Genomic DNA, 8,641 nt, shown 5'->3' on the forward strand with positions numbered 1-8,641 from the left:
GCACTGTTTTTATATTTTTTATCAAGTGTCCCAGACTATTAATGTTTTTTTTTTTTTTTTTGGTTTGTTTGTTTCTATTTTTGCCATGTCATTTAGGTAATTTTAATTGATATAGCAGAAGGGGGCACTGTAAGCAAACCTATAGCAGAATTCCTCATGCAAGTTGGAGTCTGTACCGGCACCTCCTCTGAGAGGTTCATTGACTGCAGCCTACAAGTGCTGTGTCCTGCACTTGACTGTGTTTGATGTTGATTGCTAGTCCGGAGCCACAGCTTTGCAGAGGCTCTGTGTTTCGATGCTTGAGTGGTTGAATGTGACTGCGATGCCTGCTTTGTTTATCTAAGAAGATATTTTACTGCACAACACAAATCAATGCACATTTGAATATCAACAGATATATTCCAGAGATTTTGAAAAAATGATGTGAACATGAGATGAATGTATGAGTGGCTGTTTTTTATTCATTCTACCCAACACCAATGTTGTGAATATCACATAAATGTAGTAACACAATCCTGAGCTGAAAGATAATGATGCAAAAAGCTGCTTGTGTGCCTTTAAGAGGCAAGATCACATTGTTATTCTGGGTTTGTCCACAAGCCGACTGTGGAGGTGGACAGATAGTGGTTCTGAGGGTGGTGTGCGGGGGAGAGAGAAAGTGTGGGAGGGGCGTGTGTAGGAGTCTCCTAATATGAGTCTCCAGGGGCCAGTATGGATTAAAAAAATGTGGGGAGAGAGAGAGAGAGAGAGCGAGAGAGACTGCAATGTGGACAAGATGTCCTTTGGATGCATCCTGTGTTTTACAGCACGTCCAAGGAGGCAGAGATTGATCCTGTGTTCCCCTCTTCTCCAGGATGGCATTGCAGGCTGAACACTCAAGGCTAAGCTGCCCATTAACGAGCCAATAATTTGTGTCATTATGTGAGGACTGCAGCTGGTTCCACTGATGCACTGCTTCTCACATGTCAGAGCTAAAGACTGAAAGGAGTCTTAGCACTGCTCATTATGAAGCCGGCCTCTCATCCCTGCTTCCATCCTTTGTCTTTGGAAGCATGCATGGCAGACAAGGCTTAGCCTGGATAGCTTATTTATTTCCTCCCTAGCTCCCTTTTTTGAAACACAGCATGCTCAATATAAAATCGATGTATTAAGTGTTCTCGAGTATGCAGAGTGACGTGCTGCCATTCCCACTCTATGCCTTTGGCTGTGATTACAGCTAATTTGAATGATTGAAATGCTTCCATAGTGGAGCTGGAGTGAGTGAAGTGAAGGGCTCACACAGATGAAGGGGGAGGAGGCGAGAAAGGCTTGGCTCTACTCCAGGTGGAGGAGGTGAGTCATTCCCCACACAGATAGACAGTCTATCAGTGTGTGTGCATGCATTTGTGCATGTGTATGTTGCCCACATTGTTGTTGGGAGAATAAAATTGTGCTGTGAGCAACAGAGTGATAAAGAATGAATGCAACTGTATACACTGTGCGTCGCTGTGTGTCTGTGATTGTGTTTGTGATTTTGTGTGTCGGTTACAGTGGATATCTCTGGTTAATCTGTGTATTCTGCAGATGAATAGTGACTGTATCTATGGTCTTTAGGCCAGCTGACTCCATTTCCCAAGGTGGGTGTAAGATTCAGATGGTTCGGCATCAACGAACCTGAGGGCAAATAGGAGTTTCAGTACAATGAAACAATTATTTGATGGATGAAATGATCTGCTAAGTTTTCATGTGCATGTGTTACATCTAACACCTGTATTGTTAAGTAAACAAAACAGGATATGTCTTTACTGAAGAAGCTCTGGCCAAAATAGCAGCACATTTAGTTGTTAAGCATGCTTTTATATTGTACATCTGCACACTCATCAGTCGTGTGCATCTATGTGAGCAAAACTGTAGTGCATATCACCAGATCATTTGTGTTTGTCGAAGATGCAAAGCGACTGTATTTTTAGGCCACCTGACTCCGCTGCCTGAAGGTGGGCGTCAGATTCATGTGGTCTCTACGTCAAAACTAAATGAGGACGGCGAGAGGTTTCAGTCGCAGGTCCTGTAATGTTCTCCTGATCTGGAAACTAGATAATTTGGTTAGCTACCACGTGCACCACGACATATTTTTGACTTCTATTTCATCTCAATAGGATAGTCTCTTGAGGTTGAGACCTCTTTTTTTGAGAGCTGCAGACAAAAGTGGCAGATCATTTAGAGCTCGAGCATGCATTCACACAAACATACGCCCACCCACAGTGATTGTTTAGGCACGCATGGGTTTGTCATTGTTCCACTTGCTGTTGAGCGTCTCATCAGATGGTATAGACACAGATCTCACTGTATTCACAAGGTATTTCTGGATGACTGCAAGCAAGTTGTTGGTTACTTGTCATCCAACAAGGGAGGGGTGTCTACAAAAAGGACATTCTGTTCTAGACAAAGCCAGCAAGCAGACATACAACTCTTCCACCCTCGCTTGCCTGTGCACCCCAGATCAGTAGCCTGTCTCTCCCTAAATAACTCTATCTATCTATCTATCTATCTATCTATCTATCTATCTATCTATCTATCTATGTCTCTGTCTCCTCCACCAACGCCATTGAGGAAGCGCAAATAAAAAGTTGTTGTCATGGAAACCTGCCGTGCCTTTCCTCTTCTCCCCTCATCACCCCCCCTGCACACTCAAACTTGTAGACAGACGTGTGCAGGCGCATGCACACACACAGACACAAAGCTATCTTGAATCACTCAAGAGTCATGGACAACATCCCATCTCAAGAGGCAATGCAGAGAAAAGACATCTAACTCTTGCAGAGACAGACAGAGTGAGAATGCAGAGAAGCACCAGGAGATACAAGATAGAATAAAAAGTGCAAACCACTACAGGAATGGAAAAATCAGTGGAGTCCTTATGTAAATAAAATGACTTTTGCAGTTCCAGTGAAGATGACTTTACTCTAAATGACCTGTTTGTTCATGTCATACATGATCAATACCAGACAAAACCACAAGATCATAGAAAAGTAGGACACATAGAGTCAAGATAAAGGTATCTTTCATAGGTATTTCTGGTTAGTTTTTGATGGAAATATACATTTACCTGTAGATTCCTACAGGGTGTACCCTGCCTCTCACCCAATGACAGCTGGGATAGGCTCCAGCCCCGCTGCAGCCTTATCCCTAACGGATAAGCAGTATAGATAATGGATGGATGGATATACATTTATTTCACCTCAAAGATTAGCAGACATTCTTTTACTGCTGCAATAACATACTGCACAGAGGTCCTACATACTGAGTCCGGTCACTAATTTATACACACTTGAAAAGTGAAAAATCAGTGGTGTCACCGCATAGACTGAGACGTATGACTACATTTAATCAAACACTGAAAGGGCTCCTTGATGAGAGCAAAAACTGGAATGGACCTCCTTGGCGGGCCCCGCTGAGTGAGGTGCAATTTTCAGATGAAGGAGCAGCTGTTCAACTGCCGCTGAGACCACTGTTGCTGCTGTTGTTGTCGTCCCTGTGGTGACAACGTGGTCCTGAGGAAGCCAGCTTTGCTTGCCAGCTCCTAGGGAAGCAGCCACATACACATTAACACACACACACACACACAAACAGTAACACAGGTTGCCGTGGGTGTGTCCCCAGCTGCTCGTAGGACTGACGCACTTCCACTACGCCCCCTGTGCATTCTCCTGGGGGAGGGTACATGTCCCGCAGGTCTCCATTCATTCAAGGTGAGACACAGATGACATGACAAGTTGCTACCATGACAACGGTTGGTTGGGTAAAGCCATGCGGCATGAGCCTACATGTTGGCTGATAATGAAATGCGCCTCCTTTCTTCTCCTCTCCCTCTCCCAGAAGAAAGACAAGCTAACTGTCATGGTGCCCCAGCATTTTGTATCCTCTATGACCATACTGTGTCTTTATGTTTTTCTTGTTGGGTTGCAAAGGCCCACGTTGATTTGTAATGTAGGTGTTGAGGATACACAGATTCTGGTGAGGTGTCTGGCCTCCCTCAATCAATATCTAATCAATCCACTAGATGTAATTGTTCAGGCACTGATTGCTTCTCGAGGCTATTTCCCCTTAAATGTGGCTACTGTCCTGCTTGTTTGGCAATTTTTGGGGGGCACTGCTCAGTGCACTGTTGCCTTCACAGTGTGCAGCGCAGCTCTAGTGTAATTTTGATGTTAACTTACCACCAGGCAGACTGATGAGCCTGCACTTCCCAACTCTGTCGCGATGTGATGCATTGAGCATGATTGGCATGTGGGGAGAGAAAATAAGCCAAAAGAAAACAGAAGAACAAAGTGTTTGTCAAATTAATCTATCATCCCCCCAACAGCTAATGTATTTGATATGGTAATTATGTTTATTTATTTTCCAGCTACATGTTACACTAATTAGACTTTAACAAGCTTATTAGGCAGAGGTCTACATGGGAGAGACACTTTGATGTCATGTTTATGTTGTTGGAAGTCTTTTTTCTTCTTTTAAAAAAACACAATAATCAATGATAAAAATCATAATATAGGCTTAAACAATTAGTGAGGTTGATCTTAATCAAATAAGTAGAGTTGACTCTAAACAGGTGAAACGTCAGAGCCCTTTACTACAGGACTGAACAAAAAAAAAAATCTATATTCTTACGTGGTGATGGAGTGTCTGCGCCCCCTCATCCTGTAAATCATTGTGTCCTATAAAAGATCTTTACTCCTGTTCCATTCCAGTTCATTCACGCAGCTCTGACTATTGTATTCAAATCGGACTGCCACTGCAACCACCTGTAGATAAGAAGATACATTGCTGGTGACATTTAAAAGGAGTCACTACCCCCTCATCTGCCTGTCCATTGACAGCATCCTCCGTGGCCTATAATGAGAATGTGCACGCCCAGGCCATTATAAATAGTCTGTGTCCTGGTTAAATGCAACACCTCTCTTTGGGTGCTATTTGGGCTGCATGATTCACTGTGATTCATGCCAGTGTGTGTTCTCTCTGTTCTCACGGATGAGCTGGATGACCGGGGGTAGGAGATAAGGACTGCAATGGGAACATGGATCATGTGTGGTTGCATGTGTGCATGTGTGTGTAGGCTGTGCCATGTGTGTAAGTGGTAAATTGAACAAAGAGAGTAAGAGATGGAGAGATTGAGAGTGCACAGCCAAACTGTCAAATCTGTCAGCCCACTTTTGAGCCCACAAAAATCAGTTCCACTTGAAGGAGGGAAGAAAAATACCTAATAGAAATGAACAATAATTTCTTTCACAGTGAACTTCAGTCATACATCTATAATGTGTGTGACTGTGAGTGTGTGTGTATGTGTGTTGTACATGTGCCTTTTTGAGTGCAGGGGCTGGTGCAGCTACTTAAAGAATGGGGAACCTTGTTATCACGCTGCTGGTATTTTCCTGCATGCACACTGTACATCACCTCCTCCTTGACTGTGACTGACACCATGATGGAGTGATGGACACCTATTTAATTGCACCCTGCTGTCTGTTGTCTATGTACCAGCCAGGTAGGGAGTAAGAGGTAAGAACTAAAGGATTATACGAGAGCAAGCCATGAGGGCACATGTTGTACTGTGAATTTTGTGTGGCTCTCTGTGCAACCTAATATGCTGCCTACTTGTCTAGCTACTAATTATTTACACTGATTTCACTTGGCATCCACTGCAGCTTTGTTTTTGTGCATGCATGTGTGCGTCCATGTATGTCCGTGATTTGTAGTGCTCACCGGCTCCCAGTGGCTATGTGGGTGTGTAGTGGGTAGCTCAGAGTTACATTAATAGCCAAAGGGCAGGCAGGCAGGCAGGGAGGGAGGACATAGACAGGAAGGGGAAATACAGTTTGCTGGTCGCCCACCACTTCCTGTGTGTCTCCTACACTCGCAGCCCACGGACTAGAGCTGCTTCTATAACCAGTTTGTTTGCTTGCAGCACAACAAAGATAAGACTGAACTGAAGGTAAACATGGTGACAAGAGCTTGAGGAATGCAACTAACAAAATAGTAATGGGTTTGTCACTGTAGGAAGGTTATGCAAGTTGCCGGGAATGACTTGCCCACACTGCCCTACCCTTTCATTTTCTACTTGCCAAGTCTGTGAAGTGAAGCAATCAAGTGTTACAATAACAAAAGCAACAGCAGATTTTTTTTGTTTTGTTTTTTTTTAAAGATGAGCTATCAGACAACTTTAGCCTATCCCTGCAGTATAAAAGTCCAAAATTAATAATTATAGTAAACAGAACTAAACAAAACTTTAACCTAATTTTCCTGTCAAACTCAGAGTGTAGTCAACAAAGCTGACATTCATCCCTTCTTTAACAGGAGAATTGCAGTGTCAAGACATATCCAGCAGAGGTCCTTCTCTCATTATGTGTTGTAGTGACTGTAGTCCATGTTGAAGTGGGGAACAGCAGTGAATAGGTGATGAAGGTGAACCATAACAATTACAGTATTTCAGATCCAACAATATAACATAAAACAGCTGCTTGCAAAGTTCCATCTATTTATCTTTAATGTTTTCTTTCTTTTAAATAAGACTATCTGCGGGATATTTTGGACCTTTAACTCTCTCAACAAGCTACACCAAACAGTCACTCACACTGCTGACACAGTGTAGGAGCAAAGGATTGCTGCTGAGTTGTGGCTAAACAGGGAGAAAGATTGGACTGGCAGATAAGAAGTCCCTGGTTTGTGCTCCGGTAAGAGGCAATCCTCCCAACCCGCCATTGCCCCCCCCCCCCCCCACCCTTCTGGGATCCCACATCCCCATTGAACTTTCCACCCACTCACCAAGGAATGCAGAGAGAAGCAGGGGGAAGGAGGGGGCTGTAAGAGACAGAGATGGTGGTGGTGGTGGTGGTGGGGAAGGGGGGGGGGTAAGGAGGGATGGGAGGGGAGGGGCGGTGAGGGGCGGGGAGCCGAATGAAGAAAGAAGAAGAAAAAAAAAGATGAGGAAAGACTGAATAAAACAAAATTTGAGGTACAGTAATAATGGCCTTGTTCTCATCAGGACTCTGAGTGGGAACTGCAAAATTGAGGGTTTTCCACTTTTACTGAACAGGTGACATGGACAATAAGGGGCACAGGAACAAAGCAATGGCACACACACATGGATGTGCCCCCACATGTGTACACAAACTGTACATGGACATGCATGTGAGAATCCACACATGTATGTAATTACCTAATGACACGGTGTGATGTGCTGATATCTCTAGACACAACAGGGTCTTCCATATGAAATATTGTGTGTGTGCATTTATCTCTGTGTGTTTGTTTGCGTGTGTGTGTGTGTGTGTGTGTTTTATTATTGTCCCAACAGTAAAGACCTGTTTGTGCCACATGACATCACAAGCCTTTAGGTGTTTGTTTCATTTTTTTAGTGACACCCCGGTCTTGTCAACAAGTCGCCGATATCTCTCTCTGTCTCCTTTCTATCTTCCTGTAGACTTTCTCTAAGGACCTTAGCACTGATGAAAGCAGGTGCCTTGGTACGCCTCTCATTGAATTAGGAATTCCACAGCGTAAAGTGGCAGCATTGTTGATGAAAGGTTAGAGCTGTTTCAAATTCTCCCCTTAAATGAAAAGGCCCTCTCTCCAGCGGTTGTACAGAAAGAGGGATGACATTTTGGTTGCATCAGCTGTATATCTAAAGTGTCTGCAGCAAAATGCCAAAACGATCAAAGCCAAATAGGGAGGATAATACCCACCAAGAGCACCTAGGCGCTCTTTGTTAGGTTATCTACCCACAAACCTTAGTCAGACCTCATAAAAAGTCATTACGCCCCTCAGTGATAATTTGGTGAATACCCCACATTTAATGATAAACATTTACATGGTAGCAGTGAAAGGAATTTATCAGGTCTTTACATTAGGGATTAGATTCGGTGGGTGAATTAGTGTCTGTTCAAGGGCAGAATGGAGGATTGAAAACTCAGTGGGTGGAACATGAAGAGATTTCATAAGAGGAGGCAGGTGGTGGTGACACAAGACATAAAAGCTCTCTCTCTGTCATGGGATCAATCTTTGCAACTCACGCTCTCTGTCTTTTCTCCTCCAAACACACACATGGCATGGCACATGGCACTATTTCAGATGTGAATGGACATCTCTTTGAAGTGTTAGGGAAAAGAGCTGCACTCTCAAAGGTGTCACAAAAGCGCAGGATGTCAGAGGCCAGATCCTTGACCAGCATTGTCACTGCCCTCTGTTCAGGTCAGCCATGCACACATCGCAACCTCTCTGTATTGTTCATTGTTGTAAGGAGCAGACATGCTCTCTGCTTACCTCGTCAGCTTGCCGCCGTTCTGGCAACACCAACCTCCCGTATCCTACAGTGACTCACCAGGGCTCAGGCACTTCTTGTTTGCTCCTCTTTTCAGCCGGTAGCCCCCCCAAAAGAGAGTCATCAGGCTAGAGGTTCAGTCATATATAAGGATTATCAAAGGAACATGATGTCGAAAGGTAAACTTCAACTCTGTGCCCGCCCAAAAGGCAGACAGGGCTGGGAGGCAGCACAAATAGAATGGATGTATTTGCTTTTCATGTGAAAATCAATGGGCCCAGACAGATGGCGGTTTGTTTCCCCACTATTTACTCCCCAGCTCCATGACAAATGTCCTTGCCGCCCCTCCTG

General features: G+C 44.1%; 1 long non-coding RNA gene across 2 annotated transcripts; it reads right to left on the reverse strand.

Moving 5' to 3' along the window:
• Positions 1 to 3,014: 3,014 nt before the first annotated feature.
• On the reverse strand, positions 3,015 to 8,399 carry LOC127143504 (uncharacterized). 2 transcript variants are annotated; one of them, XR_007814981.1, is made up of 4 exons: positions 8,293 to 8,399; positions 4,648 to 4,781; positions 4,197 to 4,231; positions 3,015 to 3,559 (listed from the first exon to the last, which is right to left on the reverse strand). It is a non-coding gene; the product is annotated as an uncharacterized LOC127143504 (long non-coding RNA). The 2 variants fall into 2 exon arrangements; XR_007814980.1 differs by lacking the exon at positions 4,197 to 4,231.
• Between the last annotated feature and the right edge of the window lie 242 nt (positions 8,400 to 8,641).

This window comes from Lates calcarifer, linkage group LG17 (assembly GCF_001640805.2).
Source record: "Lates calcarifer isolate ASB-BC8 linkage group LG17, TLL_Latcal_v3, whole genome shotgun sequence".
In the NCBI taxonomy this organism is placed as follows: Eukaryota; Metazoa; Chordata; class Actinopteri; family Centropomidae; genus Lates; species Lates calcarifer.